This window comes from Lagopus leucura, unplaced genomic scaffold (assembly GCF_019238085.1).
Source record: "Lagopus leucura isolate 7727_CA_CO unplaced genomic scaffold, USGS_WTPT01 Super-Scaffold_100015, whole genome shotgun sequence".
NCBI classification, from domain to species: Eukaryota; Metazoa; Chordata; class Aves; order Galliformes; family Phasianidae; genus Lagopus; species Lagopus leucura.
The window spans coordinates 13,720,152-13,737,902 of record NW_024962269.1 but is presented as its reverse complement, the minus strand read 5'-3'; the positions used below and the strand labels follow the sequence as shown (position 1 = coordinate 13,737,902).

The following is a 17,751-nucleotide window of genomic DNA, read 5'->3' as shown; positions in this document are numbered from 1 at the left end:
GTCACCTCCTACATTTTTCAAATACATTTAATACTTTACTCATAATTAAGGAGCTGGTTAATATTGTACTGTATCTGCATATGGAGCAGATTGAAGTTGCTAGGTGTGCTTAGAGGAACAATGCTGAGGAGCAGATATAGGTGATGTAACACTACAACTGAAATCCTAACCTCATCATCTGTTTAAAGGAATTCTCACAGTATCTAAAGAGAAAATAGGCTTGTAACTGAGAAGGCTTTCAAAGTGGTTATGATACATTGATTATTATTATTTCAGAGCACTGATCTGCTAAATATGCATTTTTTAAATGAGCACTGTTTGCATCTACAACACCGATTACATGAGAACAAGTCTAGGTACATCCATACTGACACTATAGGCAAGGTACTAACAGATACCAGTGTTGCTCACCTTGGCATATACGGTTCCCATGTCCCAAAAATAGCTAAATTGTTTTCCATCAATAGAAACAACACATTCATTCCAAATGTATTACTGTACAGTGCTGAATTTGCTCTGACTTACTCAAGAGCCAGCTGTACAGCAGAACGAACATTCAATGAAATGAACAGTGGCTGGCATGAAGGGAAGGGGTGAACAAGCCACAGACTCTAGCAGAGATTTCTGTTGATCAGAGCAACTGTTTATGACTTTTGTTCAGTGTCTCAAGATGAAAAAAATATGTCTGTGTCACAGTAGAGACAGAAGCTGGCAGCTGTAGTATGCCTGTACTATTTTTAATGAATACTGTTGTTTGCAGGGTACTAGGTGATCATACAAAACATGGCTTTGTATTGTTTCTCAGTTAGCTGTAAGTGGTGTGGGTTAAAGCAAACGAACAGGAAAAGCAGAACCTACTTCACTGAAGAATGGTTTGGAACTGCACACTTGTGTAGCAGGGCAAAGGGGACATGTCTGGGGAATCACTGGAGGGGACTGGGAGCAGCTGCTTTAAAACTCCAGGCTTTAAAAATATATATATGCATCTTTATGGTATTTATGGATGGGTACTGGGCTGGAGAGAGGAAAGGATGCCTAAGCAGTGCTCACCTTGTATTCTCTCCATTGTTTAGTGAATGCTATTGTCAAATCAGGAGATCTACAGATGTATTTATTTTGGAATAGAGTACTTTGTTCTGTTTTGGATTAAACCTTTCCAGAGCTGCACTTGCCACTGCTGCAGGCAAGACTTGTAGGCTGCACTGAGCAGTGTGGTGAAGCAGGCTGCAGGCATAAAAGGGGAGAAGCCACCGTTGACACCAATAGGAAGAAACTAAAGGGAAGGCAAAAAGCATCACTGTTCTGCAATAAGATAATGCAGAGTTACCCCAACAGATGGGCAGGGAGAACTGTGGGCTAGGGAGTAGGTAACACCCTTAAGGCCTATCACAGGATTACTAGTGATTCTGTAGGGTACATTCCCATTCCCACACTTTGATTTAGCAACACAGCTCTCATCATTACCATCACTCATTTTATGCCATTCTTACTTTTCAGGCAACTAGAGGAAAGTTTTTTATAGGAGAAAAACAGCCTGAAGTCCTACTCTGCCAGTAAGCAGGAATTTATCATGTAAGAAGTCTTTCTAGGCTGTCACATTTATATTATTCTTCGGAGGCCTGGTTGGGAAAGGTGACAAATAAAATCAAAAAGGACAAAGAAGTTAGCACAGCACAGTGTGCAGGAGATAACCTAAGCAGAGCAAGTAGACTGGATGACACACTTGGGGTGAAACAGAGGTGGTAAAATGTAATTTTATCTCAGCATTTTCTTTGGCTGACTTCTGAGTCGCCAACATATTAATGGCTCATCCCCTAGCAACTACAGAGCTTCCAACATGCAACTATTCTTTGGTCATAAAGACAAAAAATGGTGTTTGCCAGAACAGAGCTACCCCATTCTGGGTTGCTGACAACAGTCCCAGACTGTCCATATGCTCTGCTACACTCAGAAGTGGTAAAGCAACATTTTTGCTCCCACTAGGGCTGGTGGTATCCCTGTGGTTGTTATTGTTTCCATCCAGACCCTCTACTCGTTCCCAGAGCTCGCACCCGTTCTGTTTGAGGCTGTACTGATAGCAATGTCACAGATCCTGAGCGTGGAGTAGAGTGAACAGATGTAGCTGCTGTCGCTTCCCTGCACACCGTGGCAGGGCCTGACTTCACTTCATTCCTAGAAAGGCTCCTGTGGGATGGCTGTGGAGTGGTTGAAGGGAAAGGCAGCACGGCTGCTCCTGTGGGGCAGGTCTGGGCAGAGGTGGGCATGTGGCCCACATCCTGCAGGGAAGTACAGACCTGACACCTTTGGGGCTGTGGCAGCTAAGAGTAATCTTTTCTTCTAATGGGGTGATTGTAATAGATGAAATGAGGAGCGAGGAGTGAAGCAGCAAAGGACTAGCAGCTCCTTGACTCCCACAGGGGTCAGACAGGCAGTTCTTGGTTCCTCAAGCATGAATTCAAGGCTCTGGAGGTTTTGGTGCAAATTGAGTAAAAAGTTCTTATGGTGCAATTTAGCATCGCTGTTTCTGCACAACTTCACAGTACTGTTCTTGATTAGCTTAAGCCTACGATGCCATTTGAAGGGGTGATCCCATTTTGTCCCCCATCTCTCAGACTGACACTCCCATCTTGTTAAGCTCCAACCAAATCTAGTCATGGAATGGACTGCATGGCTGAATAAATGTTGATACATAGGTTGAATGGGGAAGTAATGCTGTTGGCAACCTGGCCTCAGGTCAGCTTAAGCTGACTGTAAAACTGCACCCTTGGCTGGCATAATCTAATTCCCAAGTGTAACTCTGTGTTAAACATCCTGATATGCTAAGGCTTCCAGCAGAAGTCTTTGATATTATGCTGTCCTGGGGAATCCTGATGCATTGGACAAACTCAGTTTGGTCAGCAGAAAAGCTAAACTATTATTTTCTACTTACGGTAAAAAGCAGCAGAGGGAGAAATTCACTGTTCTGACTCCTTTCCTAGAAAGACAATCGTGGGCAAAATACCAGTTTCTTTCTAGTGTTAAATCCAGTATCTTCTAGAACTAACTCCTATCACAACTTACAATGCTTTCAGGGAAGGAGACTCAGTGCTGCATGCCTTCTTTAGGTAAGGATTTGCGTGTTAATCTGCACGTTCTCTGCCAAGGCACTTCAGAGACTTCATTATCTACACTATCACTGTTATTCTCCTCCCCAGAAGCCAGTCTGACCTTAAAAAGAGAGGTAAATATTTTAGCTTCTTTTGCAGAACTGAAGTGATGCTCTGCTTGTTTTTGAACTTATTCCCACTAAAATAACCAGCTTGAAGAGGCACTTTCAGCTTCTTGGGGTAAAAACTTCCCTTTTACTAATAGTCACTGGCTCTGTTCATTAATTCACAAGAGGCTCTTCCCTCCCCTGCTTGCATGTTAGCATCTTCAATGGAACAGCTGTGTCATTGCTGAAGGGTGTCAATCTTGCCCTAACACCTTATTGACACCTAGAGTCAGGGAGGCCCCCATCTTTTCTGACTTAGGCAACTTCTCTGAAGTTTCCTTCTCATTTCCTATCAAAATGCTTCCCACCGTAGTCTGACCTGCAGATATAGCCACAGCCTGGCACCATGCACAACAGCAGCCTGAACTGCAGCAGCAAGGTTTGGAATGTTCTGCCTGTATCAGTCCTAGCGATTATAACCTAGAGAATATTCCCTAACAATGTCAAGGGACAATAAGCCACAGCTAATCAATGAGCACAATACCTACAGCACACCAGAGCCCAGAATAGAAACTGCTCCGGCAGGTGGGACAGCTGGCTTGAATTTTTATTTAGTTGTTGTGAAAGGCACCGTGGCTTTCAGTGAGACAAGAACAGCACTGACAGTGACAGATCCCCCATTACATTGTGCCACTGAACAGAATGAGCCACTTCAGCAGATACAGTTCATTTTTCTTAAGAGTTCTGCAATGGGTTGGAATTAGTCTAACATTTCTTTTTTTTTTTTTCTTTATCAATTCCCACTACCTACCAATGCTCTGGACTTCCCCTTCAAAGGTCACCTTGACTTTCTGGAGGCCTGGGAAGTTGCTGTGACTCTAGAAAAATCCAGGGCAAATTTGCATGCTGAGCTGACTGCCTGTACAATCTGTCTTAAAACAGCCAGCACAGCAGTGGGTGCCCTGGTCAGGATTTCTATCCTCCCTCACCAATGCTGGGTGCAAGGCAGTATTTCCCAGACACAACCTGTTGTGCAATGGAAGGTCTATAGGAACACCCTTCCTTTTATTTCTTATTCTTTTACTCTCCAACACTAAACACGATGTACACTTTTATCCTGTGTTCAAACAGCTCTGTGCTGAAGTTCAGAACAAATTTTCCTCCAGTATCAGTGGAAAGAGATTAAAACCACTGAGCCCACTGAATGTTTGTGCTACTTCGTAGGGGCTGTGGATGACCCAAGAAATCTCAATCAGTGGTTCCTAACAGGAGACAGTAAGCAGTTAATCGACACCAGTTGTTCTGGCCTGCTCCTGGAGTCTCTGTAGCAGAGTGGTGGCCATCAGAAGTTGGCTCTGAGTTGCCCACTGCTAATAGAACCTAAATTTCCCACAGAGCCTAAGCATTTGTGACAGTGGGAAGCATTTATTAACAAACTGCTCAGCAGATGAAGATGGATACAGGTTTTTTTGTTTGTTTGTTTGGACTTGGAGTGGGTCCAGAAAAAGGAGACAAATGGAGTCATAAAAGAAACGTAACATTTTATGAAGTGATCCACTGGTCTTACTCCTCCAGTACTTAAGAAGGCACGTGAGTGCAGCAGGGTCTGGATACGGACCTGAGAACCAACATGTAGGAGCTGTTGCAGGACTTGAACTGACCATGACATTTTAATTCCAGTTTAAGTGGATTTACCCAAATGACTATGATTATTAAATTTGTTAGATCAGTCAAAACTGGGACGATACTAATAGGCAATCTGTGCCCAGAAATCTTTACCTAGCAGTCAATACACAAGACTCAATTGTAAGTAAGTTATATCCTAATTTGAAGACAGATGTGCAGACTATGGGTGTCAGTTAATTTCAACTTGACTCTCAAAAATCCTGCATTATTCCCCTTCAGATCCACCTTCTGTGGGGCTGCAATTCCAAACATCCTGCTGCTTCTCCAAAGCCATCAGCGGATTTCTCCTGGGCCTGAACTGGGCCAATGACATTTTCAGATAGGCTTGGCCAGATGTAGTCGTTAAAAAAACTAGGCCAACGTAGTGTGTGCTGTTAATGAAAGAAACACAGACCCCAGGGGAAAATATGAACATCAGGTTATTTGGCCACCAGCTGACTCCTTATCAATAAGAGCTGTGGCAGAAGGCAGAGCTGTATTATGTGTGCTGAGAGGGCACTGTCGCAAGCACAGGCACCACACTTGGGATAATAACCTAGTCTCAAAATTATGGAACCCACATCAAAGCCATACATGCCTGGCACCCAGTTTTTTTCTTTTTTTTTATTTAGTTCTGCTTTTGACATTACACACAAATAACAAACCTAGCTGAGTTGCACTGTGCTGAGCCCTGGGAGCAGGAGCTGCCTGGCCAGAATGGCTGCAGGACCAGGACTCTGTGAAAGCAGAACTTGCTGGCTGGGTGTGCTTGCCCTGAATCACTTCGATACGATCACAAGCTACAAATGATTATTTTCCCCTCTCATAAGCAGGAAGAGTGTAAAAAACTGGCTAAATATTTGACCTAACCTAAAATGAAAGAAGAATATATTCAGCCTCGAACTAAGTGTGCTTTGGGAGCCTGCTTTGTTCGCTCTGACCAAACTGTGTGTCCAGAACTCGGAGCCAGACAGCTAAGACCCGACTATTATTTAAAGGATTGGTGGGGTCACAGCAGCCTGAGCCTCTCGGGTCTGAATTAATCTCCTTGGTGAAGCAGCCTGCTCACACTCAGCTGCATGTGCTCACAGGTACATTTGTGTAGAGCAATGCCATCCAGTGGTTGCTCAGCTTCATCACAAAGCCACTGGCTCCTTCCTCAGGGACATTCTGAGCTGAAATGTTTCTGCTCTGTTCCCAGCCAAGGCAGTCCTCAGATACTGAAAGACTGTGAAAGTGACTGGCTTGATTGTTTCCAGCTTCTTTGTCCTTTTTCATGTAAAAATGAGGTATGTTTTAAATAGGAGCAACTTGAAAATGTTGGAAGATGTTTTGGGGAAATAATATTGTATGTATGCAGTCCAAATATACAAAGTTATGATCAGGCCCGAATTTTGGTGTAGGGAGCAGCTTCATGGAGACATGGAAAATTACACTGATTTCTAACAGAAAAATGCAGTCTTTGAAAGAAACTTTCTTGCTGGCCTAATCCCAGGAGATCCTGAGTTTGTTCACTGGGACATTTTTGCTTGAGGATGATGCCTAGAGATAGGGATGTACCACAGCTAAGCGGAGCCTCTCTCCATTAGCCTAACATTTTAAAGAGCCCTGAGCATTAAATCGAGGGGCATTAAATATATCTGGTTGCATCCCCTCTCTTGCCTTCTCCCGAAGAGAGAAATGTTAAAGCCCCACAGGGGCTAAATTAAGATGTCAGCAGTTTTTGCCTGTTGCACTCCCCAAGTCAGACATAATCGCATGGCTCTTGACAAGGACACTTTATCATATTAAATACCATGGTTGGAGCTAGAGCAACTGTTCAGCTTGCCGAGCATCACCCGGCCTGCTGGACACAGCCCGTCCCCAAGGCACTCAGTAACAACTTTCCACAGGCTGCAGAGCTGCACTGCAGAGCCTGCTCTCACTGAGGGGCTGCCCTTTGCAGCCAGGCACTGTACCCCACAGGTCTGACCCTCCTTCAGGCCTCAGCCCCCTCGTGTTCCACCAGGTGCCCACGTACTGCTGCGATTCAGGGTAGCGTCACTCCTGCTCTGTAGTACAAATTCCAATCAGGCGTGACAAAGCCCACTGGGTGCTGCTGACAACAGGTGTCTCATTAAACATCTCTCAACCTTACAGGCATTCGCATTGACAAGAACCAAACTCACACTCAATCACAGCTTAATCACAGCCAAACTCTATTAACAAGTCATACTAATTACCAACTTCTAACAATTTCTCAGGTTCAGAGGCAAAATATCCTTTCTTTATAGATGAAAACAGACTCGTGATACTCCAGCTCTGGCCATAATTAGGTCCTTTTAGACAAAACAAGCCAAAAATAAAAATCCAGACGGATCCCTTCGTGATAATGGTCCTGAAAGTACAGTTGTACAATGACATGTTTTGTTTGTTTTAATTTTGTATCTGCTATGTTGCCCACAAGGGTCCAATTAGCTTGTTACAGATGCTTGTACCAGTTTTATCCACTTGTCTTTTTTTATTTTTTTTAAGAGGGGTAACTTGTAGCACAGATTGCTGGCCTGCAGGCATCCAGAGATCAACAACCAGCTTTCTGTGATACCAAGCCCCTTGTGAAACAGGCAGTCCTTACTCGCAGCATTCATAATGCAAAAGGTAAAAATGAGGGGAGGGGAGGGAGGGGTTTGCACTGGATTTTGTATTTTTGTGAAATACTCTGGTGCGTTCGAAAGTGGCCTAAAGATGGCAATTCTGCCATGGCTTGGAAATTAAATTCAGGCTTTATTTTTAATAGCATAAAGTGCTGCCTTGCAGTAAAATACACAGCTCTTAATTTGTGGCTTTGAATTGTACGTCAGTATTTATTCTTGTCCCCTGTTTTAGCACACGTGTAAGTCTGTGTTAACTGGGATGCTTTTCTCCATTGTGTGGCTGATTGAGTGCCCAAGTACTCAAGAACTCACTTGTGTAATCGATATGCTCACAAAAGGGTACACATAAGTAACAGGACGAATCTGACTTGAACTGACAGTGGGGGCATCAAAGTAAGGGCTAATGTCTCATCCTTAACTCATGCTGTTGCTGGAGAGGAAGAAAAAGCAACAGATTGAGCTGGAGGCTAACAAGATTTCCTAACATTTTCGGAGCAGTGTTGTTCAAGGAAGAAAGTCTCCTCCCAGTACCTGCTATGCAAAACCCTGGAGGTGTTCATGGGTTTAGTTCATATTTGCTTTTCCTCTCCTTTATTTTAAAAGGAAGTTTTATTTCTCATGGAAGATTACAATGACAGCTGAGCAGAGAATCACCATCTTGAGCCTTAGTTTTGTTATTTAGTATTTAGTATTATTTTTACCTCAGGAGCAGGTAGTTTTACTTCTTCAGTGAGGCAATACAGGATGAACACATCAGGACGCCTGAAACTTCTGGGACAGGTTTGCATTTCCCAAAGGAGGGCTGGTGTGATGTGTGTGGAATCCCAATTTGGTTCACCTTGAGGTTCATGACCTGATGTGGCAGTTCCGTGGAGCCACAAGGAGCTGCAGGAAGAAGCAGAATGGCACTGGGAAATGAATCTACCTTCACCCCCCTCCGCACAGCCCCATCAGCGCTGTCCTGCACTTAGAGCCCAGCTGCGTGACCCCAGTGTGATGAGCAGTAACACAACAGGTAACAGTATTGGAAGGGGAGAACTCAAAAATTATTACCTGGCAGGAGCTGGATGGCTTGGTTTTAAGGTTCAGTGTTGAAGGCTTCATCTTGTAAGGACACAGTGTCCTCATCATGACACTGTCATCCTCCTTCATCCCAAGGTTGACTGGATATGATGAAGTGTGCAGGCCCTGCATAGAATGAAACATAGGAGACTGTGGAGCAAACCACTGCTTTTCCAGATACCATGCATAATACAAAGCAAAACTTTTTTTTGTAGTTTCCAGGCTGAAGATGGATTGGCACAACATTTCATTGCTCATCAGGTTCTGGCATGAGCTGGCTGAGGTATTCCAAATGCAGTTCAGCAAGGAAACATACCACAGAGGGGTGGGATACAGTTGAGTAAAGCTGCTGGTGAGTAACAGGGAAATCCTGGTGAGGGTGCACGTGGGCACATATTCTACTAGATGGCACAGAGAGTCTTATCTTTACTGGTGCAGCAGCACTGGTACTGTGGAAGTGTCACCTCTAGTGAGGGTCATTAAAAATAGAAGTGGTTGCAGTGGCCAGACTAGCAATGGCAAGAGGCACCCGTCATCCCAGGGTAGATGAGTTTCTGAGGCTCTCACACAGGGAGAAATAGAAGTGTATGGCACAATTCTGTTTGAGTAGCAGGAGGAAAAATGAAAGGTCTCTGTTCAAATCCATAGGCAGGTTAGGAGAACAGGAGAACCATGACAACATCTGTGCAGTGCTCCATCAGGGGAAAATGGAGTTCTCTGCCTAGCCATAGTCTTGTTCCTCCTCATAGCAGGCTGCTTCAGATCACAGCAAAATAGGCTTTTTTTCCTAGGATTTGCCAGATTGAATTTGGAAGAGGCTAGCAGTGTCTGATGGAGGCTGCAAAGATTAGTTCTGGTTCCAGCATTTCTTCAGCCCAGGCACAGCAGCAAAGTGCAACCACAGGGCTGATGTCATCTGTCTGCTTGGGGAGGGCATGCAACCAGCAACAGCCCTTCCTAGTTTTGAACTTTGCAGTGGAGACTTCTTCGTTCCCCATGGATTTAATGTTCCTGAGGTTTAAAAAGAATAAATCAGAACAATTGGAGCTTTACTATTCTGTAGAATGGTTGCTTCTGATCAGAAACTGAAATCCCACTCCGCACTCCTCCAGTGTGGAAATCTGTCAGGTAAACAGAAATCACCTCATAAAAGCTCCTAAACAGCTCTGTTTTATATTTTAATTGAGGAACAGAACATTTTAAGTACTTTTATTGGGTGGCGCCTGCTGAATGACAGATGTCCATGGCGGAGTATTGCTGAGCACACTTTCATAAAACAGGGCAATTCCTTGCTTGAAACATTTACAATTAAAGGCTTGATTGAATAACGAGTTCTGTGCATGGAGCTCATTTCTGCACTTGTTTGTGCACCTGAATCAGGCTGGGATCGTTCGGGAGGTTGGATATGAGGTGTCAGTTGCTTTGTTCAATGACCAAATAGTGCTCATGGGCACAGCTGGAAACGTGCCTTTGATTTTTCACCGATAGAGATAAGGTATGCTGTGCTGTGCTGCACTGCGAGACTTGCTAACACCCTCACTTCAGCTGGGAGGCTGAAGTTACATGTTAGGAACAATCCCAGTTTGTAAACAGGCAGAGATTTTAAAATGAACAGTAATCCTCAGTAGCTGACAAAGTCTTAAGTAATTTCTGCTTTATTTTTTATTTAACTCCTGTGACCCTTATTACTTTGATACCCGAGAGCTCTCTTTGATACCCATGTCTTTGTGCATCGATTCTCACAATATCTAAAGGAAGTCAGGCCAGCATTAGTATTATTTTATCCGTCCGTATTATTTTATCCAGGGAACTGAGGCATGGGGAGATCAGTGACTTGTCCAACGATATTCTTCAAAAAGGGGTCCCAGTGCTCTAAACACATGACCTATCTTGGGATAGTATTTACGATTTTGCCTTGTAGAAACACTCAAAGCATGGAACAACCAACAGTAGAGTGGATGACAGGGTACAAACTGCAGACTTTCATTCTAGCAACGCAGAGACTCAAGTTAGAAAGCATTTCAAGTTACACCAATACTGAACTGAAAAAAAACCCATCTCTAACCTGCTACCAACATGAAGTTGTCATGGCACAGAAAATCCTAACAGTGAACGCCTAAACATAGGAAAAAGCCCCCATACCTCTTTGAAAACTTGAATCCACAAAGTAAATCCTGTCTCAGCAGAAGATGTGGGAACAGCAGAAGGCAAAATGTGTCATGGGAAAATCTTACTGGATACAACGCAGGACGAGAACGTGCAAACTGATGCAAAATTAAATGCCATCAAACAAGATAACACATACACCAGCACTGAAGAAAATGCACAGCATGCTCATGAAAAAATATTAATTCCAAGGGGGTCTGAGGACATCTAAGCAGCCCCTGGTGACTCTATTTTGCCAGGAATATGGAGGTTTCCAAAAAAGGATGCAGGAAGATGCTGCAGAAATTAAATGAGGAATAAATGAAGTATAAGGGCTGGTCAGTTACAGAACTAAATGGAAGATGTGTCAAACCCAGCCCCAGTATGGAAAAAAACAAAGCAGGTACTGAGTGATTAGTTTGTCTGCTACTAAAAAGTGACCCTGCTGTTCATCTCTAGGATACCATCTTTCCTTCTTCAGCACGCTCTGCAGGCAGTGATTTTCAGGAGTTGCTGGTTTGCACATCCAAAGTAGGTGCATCTCAGTTCAGGGCAAACAAAATGGTAGAACAGCTTTACTTGCAAAATCTTTGTAAATGGGGGAATATTCTCTGGTTGAAAGGAAAAGGATTGTGATTCAGAGGCTGGTGTGAATATGTAAGGGGCTCAATATTTAATAAAACACACCTTCTTTGTGGCATGAGTGACTGAGCTCATTCATGCTCAACAACCTTGAATTTTGTTGTGCTACTCCACATTTAAGTGATAACACAAATCCTTCTGCAGATCTAAGAAGGGAGGAAATTTTCACAAGTTTTTTGCTGGATACTGACAGTGATTCTGGCAATAGGCTCAGCTGATCAAAATCCTTTATACTGAGCTGTGGAGGAAGATGCTCCTAAATTCTTCTGCTTTGTCTTTGGAAGGCCAACGGCTTGTGTATTCTGGTAACTCCCCAGATCTCCCATATAAATCAGAGAAGACAAATAAGTTGTAACTACTGTAGTGCCTCAAAATTCTCACAGTCTCCATCACAAGCTTTCTACTGATGAAAAGTAGTGAGCCAGACATATTTCCACGGAAAATCTTGGTGGGCCTGTCCAACAGCAGCCAGAAAAGCAAGATGTCTCTTCAGAACATGGGACAGCTGTGGTTACAGTGGGATTACGGAGAATGACAGACAAAGTGAAGACAAGTACAAGCAGAGCAAGAAAAATGAGACCCAGTCCTGAGACCCTCTGCCTTCTGCTGGCTGCGAGATGGTTTGGAGATTTCTAGAAGTCTTATTCCATGTGCCCCACTCCCGCTGTAGGAGCAAAGAGCCATTTCCAGCTACTTATAAACGCAGCATAGTGGGAAAAATAAATCATGTTTTGGGGCTGTTATTCTCTAAAGAAAACAAGTGGCCTAACCCTGTACATACAGTCACGACACAGGAGTTAGGCTGAAGCATGTGCTGAGGCAGGAGATGAGGATCTGGCTTGCACAGCTGCCTTTGAGCAGGGTCAAGACAATCTCACACAGGGCACAACTCTGTTAGTTTTGTTCTGGTCTTTCTTTCCTTCTTTCTTTTTTTTTTTTTCTTTTTAAGAGCATTAGCTCTTTTCTAAAAATGATATTCTGCTGTGAGTGGGAAATGAGAACAGGCCAGTCCAAAGGGAAAGAGTGCAATGCATGCATCGGCTGCAAGCCTAAATAAATACCGAGGTCTGAAGATGCCTGGCTCAATTTTGTTTTACAGAGTTTCATTTCATGAATCTTTCCCTTTCATTGTTAACCACTCACAGCTGTGATACAATGAATAATAATAATAATAAAAGAAATGTATTCATTATTCATAATAAAAGTTCATATTCCTTGTAGAAATGATATAATTGGTGATCAGGAAGTACAATTCTCCTAAAAGTTACCAGGGCTTTTTAAGTATAAGCACAGTCCCCACATGCCCTGTGTTCAGGGGGACGTGTTTGTTAAGCCTTGGTGGTGGGCTGAGGTGGTGTAGCAGAAATGCTAACTCATGGCCCGAAGCAGTGATTGAGCACCTGGTGGGAAGGCAGGGCCAACCCAGGGAGCTCAGGTGCATGCAATGCAATGCAATGCAATGCAGCTGAGTGACCAGAAGGGGTGAGCCAGGATCCACCTCTTCCCAGACCTGTTTAAAGGTTGGCAGGAGAGACACAGGTAGCTCACTGAAGACCCCTGTCTATGTGAGGCCTTCTGAAGGTAAGCATTTCATTTATTTCTGCATCTATGGCTGCTGTTTTTGGGCCTGTCCTCCATTGCTGCACCCAAAGGTTTTGCGATACTGCTATTATTGTTGTGTTTTCCATAGTGTTATAGATTTACAGGTGTCCTCTGTCATCCTGCAGCAACAGCTTTGACTATGGAATTAGCATTCCTTGACTGTGCCCCATTGAGTGTGATGTGTGTTTCCATGAGGATGCAGCTAGGGCTTGAGTTAAAGCATAGCAGAGTTGAAGCTTTGGGGAATCTGGCATGTGAAATGTTCCTGGGTTTCTTTGACAATGAAAATAATGAATCTCTTTGCCATATTCCCCAGGTGTTTTCCTAGATGTCTACTAGTTAGCCCCTTGCTTCCTGCCTGCAATTAGCACTTACATTGTTGCAAAGGGAGATGAAATTCACTCTCTGCCATTCTCCTTCAGGAATCTCTCACACCTTTCCTACTGGGTAGGAATATGAGCTGTGGGTAAGGGGAGATTCTAGTAGTAGAATTAGATTTGCAAGCAATCCTATCCCCCTGTGTCTCTTCTACTAGATGTTGGTCCTCATCATGGTGTGTGAGCATGGAAGCCCACAAACAGGATTTCTTTCAGCAAAGACCCAAATTTTCACGACTTCGTTCTGCCCCTGGAATTATAGAGGCACAAACTGGTCCACGTGCATTTCACACAGGGTAACTGCAGCTGGATAAGTGCCTGCTATTTTGGTGAAGGAGAAGGGTGAGCGTAAAGCTGGGAGTACATGACCACTGACCTTAATTAGAGAAGATAAAAATGTTGAAACATGATTCCTATGAAAACCAAGGAAGGTCTTTATTGCCGAGTGTTTCCACATGGATGCCACTGAGAAGAGGTCAAGCGTTTCTATATACTTTAAGTAAACAGCAGATTGAGTTCATAGTCTGGACTGGATTTGAGCAGTCTCTGTATTCTGCAACATCATAATTGAGTCTTATGTACTTAAGATTTGATTGATATCCACCAACATTATTACCTGAGATCTGCCAGGAAACACAGAGGCTATTAAGAGCTTGCTAGTGAAGCTATGCCTAGTGTCATATATGGCTAACCCCAGGCTGGGACTGGGCCTTGGGCTCTGACTTTAGCAGAGGAAGAACGATGGTTTCTCTTAGGAGTTGCTGTTGTTGGTTTTTGTCTGATAATACATATCTTCAAATCTTTCCTGTCATGTAAAAAATGCCCATAATCTGCAAAATTAAACTTGTTGAATGAGAAATGAGTTGCATGTCAGGAACAGAATGCTTCAAATAAGGCAGTTTATTTACGTGCCACTAATGAAGCATATCATGCCATGTTAAGATATCAGGCGAAAAATTCTTGTGTTCTTTCTTGCAGTTATGCAGGCTGAAGGTTAAGACAACTGAATGCAGTGGCTTTGTATCAAAACCAACTCAGTCTCCCTACCTGGAAATGGGATGACAATTGAATCACAAATTGCAGTCTTATATCTGCAGATTTAGCTCTAGTATCACTGCCACCTATTCTTATGTTATCAGGTAACAGCATTCATCACAGATGCTCCACATTCCCTTCTTGTCTTCACTAGAAGTCCTGTTTGCAGATAGGGAAAAGAAGTCACAGAGCAATGATGCAAGTCCACACAACCCAGTGGCAGACCATCCTGAGCCCCCAGTTTGACCCAGCAGACCTAATAACTTCTACAGCTATTACAAGCAGGAAGAAAGGGCAGGAGTGTGCTTAGGGCCTAACTAGAAACAGATGAGTCACTGGAAGTATCCCTATCCTTCACATGAGGACTGGAAGTATTGGTGCCCAAATTATTTAAGTGTATTGCTGGGAGGAGGGAATGAGGCATGAAACATGGGAACTTCATTCTCTCAACTTTCAAGCTGAGCAATAAAGGTTTAGATGCAGCCAAAGCAGAAAATCCCTCTTTCCTGGTCTGCATCTGCTTGTTAAAAGGAAAAAGAAAGGGCAGCTGATTTGTGAGTGCTTTCCTGCTAGAACTGTAGATTTGAAAGCTGTGCCCTTGATTAATGTGGGGAATGCAATTGCATGTGCCATTAATTATTACTGATAAACCAAAGTAGTGATAGTCAAAGTCTCCTGCCACTGAGATCAGGTTCTGTGGAAAAAGAAAAACCCAGGAGCCTCCAGCCTATCAGTATTTTTTGTTTGTTTGTTTTTTGATGAAATGTCTGAATTGCAAGTCTCCAAACTTGGTGTGTTGTCCAAGTACGTGATATCTATAGGTGCAGATCAAGAGAGCTGAAGCTTATCTACACAGACAGCAAAAAGCAGCTTACTGTCCCATTAGCATGTGACCAGCCCCAATTATGGCTTCTTCCCCCATGACATCAGTATGCAATGGAGGATCTCACTTTTTTTTTCCTCTTGCCAGAGGCAAGCGAATACATTATCCAGCAGTGAGGTGTGGGGCGGGCGGATGTGTAACTCTGGGGTGATTTGGATTCCACACTCGTGTGGGGGTGTGAGCCAACCTCAGAAGTCATTTGCACTGATGCTGACACATACAGCATCCCTCAGAGATCTGTCTATCAAACTGCAACATGCTATGCAGAAAAATTAGATTACTCATGCTGCAATAAAGAAGGGAAGATGACAATGATGGGGGGGAAAAAGAACTTCAAAATCTAACAGCTATTTATGAAATGAGTATAAATCCTAACAATGGAGAAGTATCCTAGAGACTTATTTATTTTAGCTCTTGCAAACCATTTCAAGGAGAGTGAGTTGGAAAGATCCTATTAATTCTGACACTGCCTCTGGAAAAAAAACACTTCATCACAATTGTCACATTACAGTTATTGTGAAATACCATCTTAAGTACTCATTATGATTTTGCTGCTGGTCTTACTGCTCTCAGCAGCAGGGTTTCCTCTGGCTTTGGTAAGTGCAGGATCAGGCCCTCTCTCTTTCTCTCTATGAATTGCAAATGGACTGCTCATGTGCCAGCTGAGTAACTAGGCAAAGTTCACTGTGCTCAGTTCAAAGATGCAAGATGAAGCTCAGGGCATTTCACTCACAGTATTTGCAGAGTTCAGGTCTACAAAAGTGTTAAAGTGGTTTAATACAAAATCCATAAGACAAACGTTATGCAGCTATGTGTGAAGCCCTGTCCAATGAAATCCATTTCTTTGGGAAAAAATACAAAGTAGTAAAACATATTTTGTGTAAAAAAGAAAAGGCTATGCGAAGCTTAGGAAAATCCTATAAATCAGAATGCTGTACAGCTTCAGGAAAGGAGATTTAAAATAAATCTGTGGAAGAATATACACAGACACACACACAGATAGCTGGAAATGGATCCGGACAAGTGCTGAGGTTAGAACTTCTCAGATAGCACTGTGGGACTAGTTTTACAATACCAGAGAATGGTGAGGTTTGGCTGAATGTTGATTTTTTTCATTGTAGTAATAACTAACCTATGTTGGGGTTTCTATGGTATTTGCTCCTTGAGTTATTCCCCAGGAATGCTATCTAGGAAAGATAATTGAAACTTTTAACTCCTGCCTGCCCTGGATCATCCATTAGCCATGCTGCTGTCAGCTGCAAATTGTTTTACTATTGTTATTATTTCTGGAGGAGCCAGTTGTTGTACGTTGGCTTGATCTGTCAAGCAATTCCAGCCATTTCCTGTGGGGTTTATTACCCTGTTTTGGTTGTCTCTTCCCAGAGTTAAGTTGTGGTTCCTGTCCAAGCCAGAAGAAGAGCTATGTTTGGTGGCCCTGCATCTCACGTAGCCTCTGTGCAGCTGCTGGCCTGCTGTCCAGGACAAGGAACTGCCACGTGGTACGTTTAGCTTTCCTTGCTTATTCTTTGAGTGTGTGACACTACTAAACTCTGGTGTAGATCACCCAAGCTGTGTGATTCAAGCCTGCCTAGTAGTTTTGGAGGGCTTTTTCTGGCTTTGGCTGCTTAATGCAGACATGCAATTTCAATGTGACCACACATAGTGGAAGTACACGGAATTATAGGTCTTCTTAAAATTGTCAGGAGCAAATATGATCAGATCTGGTTCTTGATCTCATTACTGTCTGAAAGATTTGACTGGCATTTTTAAATGCCATGATTTATGTTCTTCACCTTAACACAGCCCTCGGTAGTGTAAACCCAGTAACTCTATTACTCTCCAGGGCAACTTCTAGGAATCTGATTGGAGAATTTACACAACGCTGTGTCTATAAGAAAATATTAACATGGATTAAGACAAGTTGATAGATATTAAACTAGGCTATAGAATGAAAACCACTGAGAATAAATCAAATAACTTTGCCTAACTACAGAAAGTATTTGTAAAGCCCTGTAAGGTTTCCATTTCCTAAAGCCACCTGCCATCTCAAATGCCCATAATCAGTCACAGATGTTGGATACCAACCTGCTAACCTTATGGCTTTGAGAGAAAATATTGCACTTTTGTAAACTCATTCTTGGGTGTTTCCTTTATTTCTTAAAAAAAACCTAAGTTTTCATCCCTTATTTTCCACGTAAATGTAATGAGTTATATCAACTCTGACACTTGGTTCTGCTTAGCCTTCCAGTTCTGGTTAGCTGCTTTCCTACCTGGCTCTTCAGATATTTGAAGACCTCAGGTTGTTGTTGTTGTTCTAATTGTTAGGGTACTTTCTGACTTTACAACTCATGATTCCCATTCTGGCAGGGAAGAATCCAACAAGATGCAAAATGTACATCTTTTCTGTAACCATTTGCTAATGGAGAAGTGCATATTTTTCTTTTCTCAACTAGTGTTTGTCTCCACAATGAAGATATATCAAGTACTGAGCTTTTATGAAGTACTCTGGAAACG

General features: G+C 43.0%; 1 long non-coding RNA gene across 5 annotated transcripts in view; it reads left to right on the top strand.

The window, feature by feature from the left end:
* Positions 1-17,751, top strand: part of LOC122182729 — a 57,903-nt gene that overhangs the window by 33,934 nt on the left and 6,218 nt on the right. For 3 of the 5 annotated variants that reach the window (XR_006179954.1, XR_006179956.1, XR_006179955.1), the window contains one exon: positions 16,621-16,736. This is a non-coding gene — a long non-coding RNA (uncharacterized LOC122182729). The other 2 variants (XR_006179953.1, XR_006179957.1) reach the window with 2 other exon arrangements.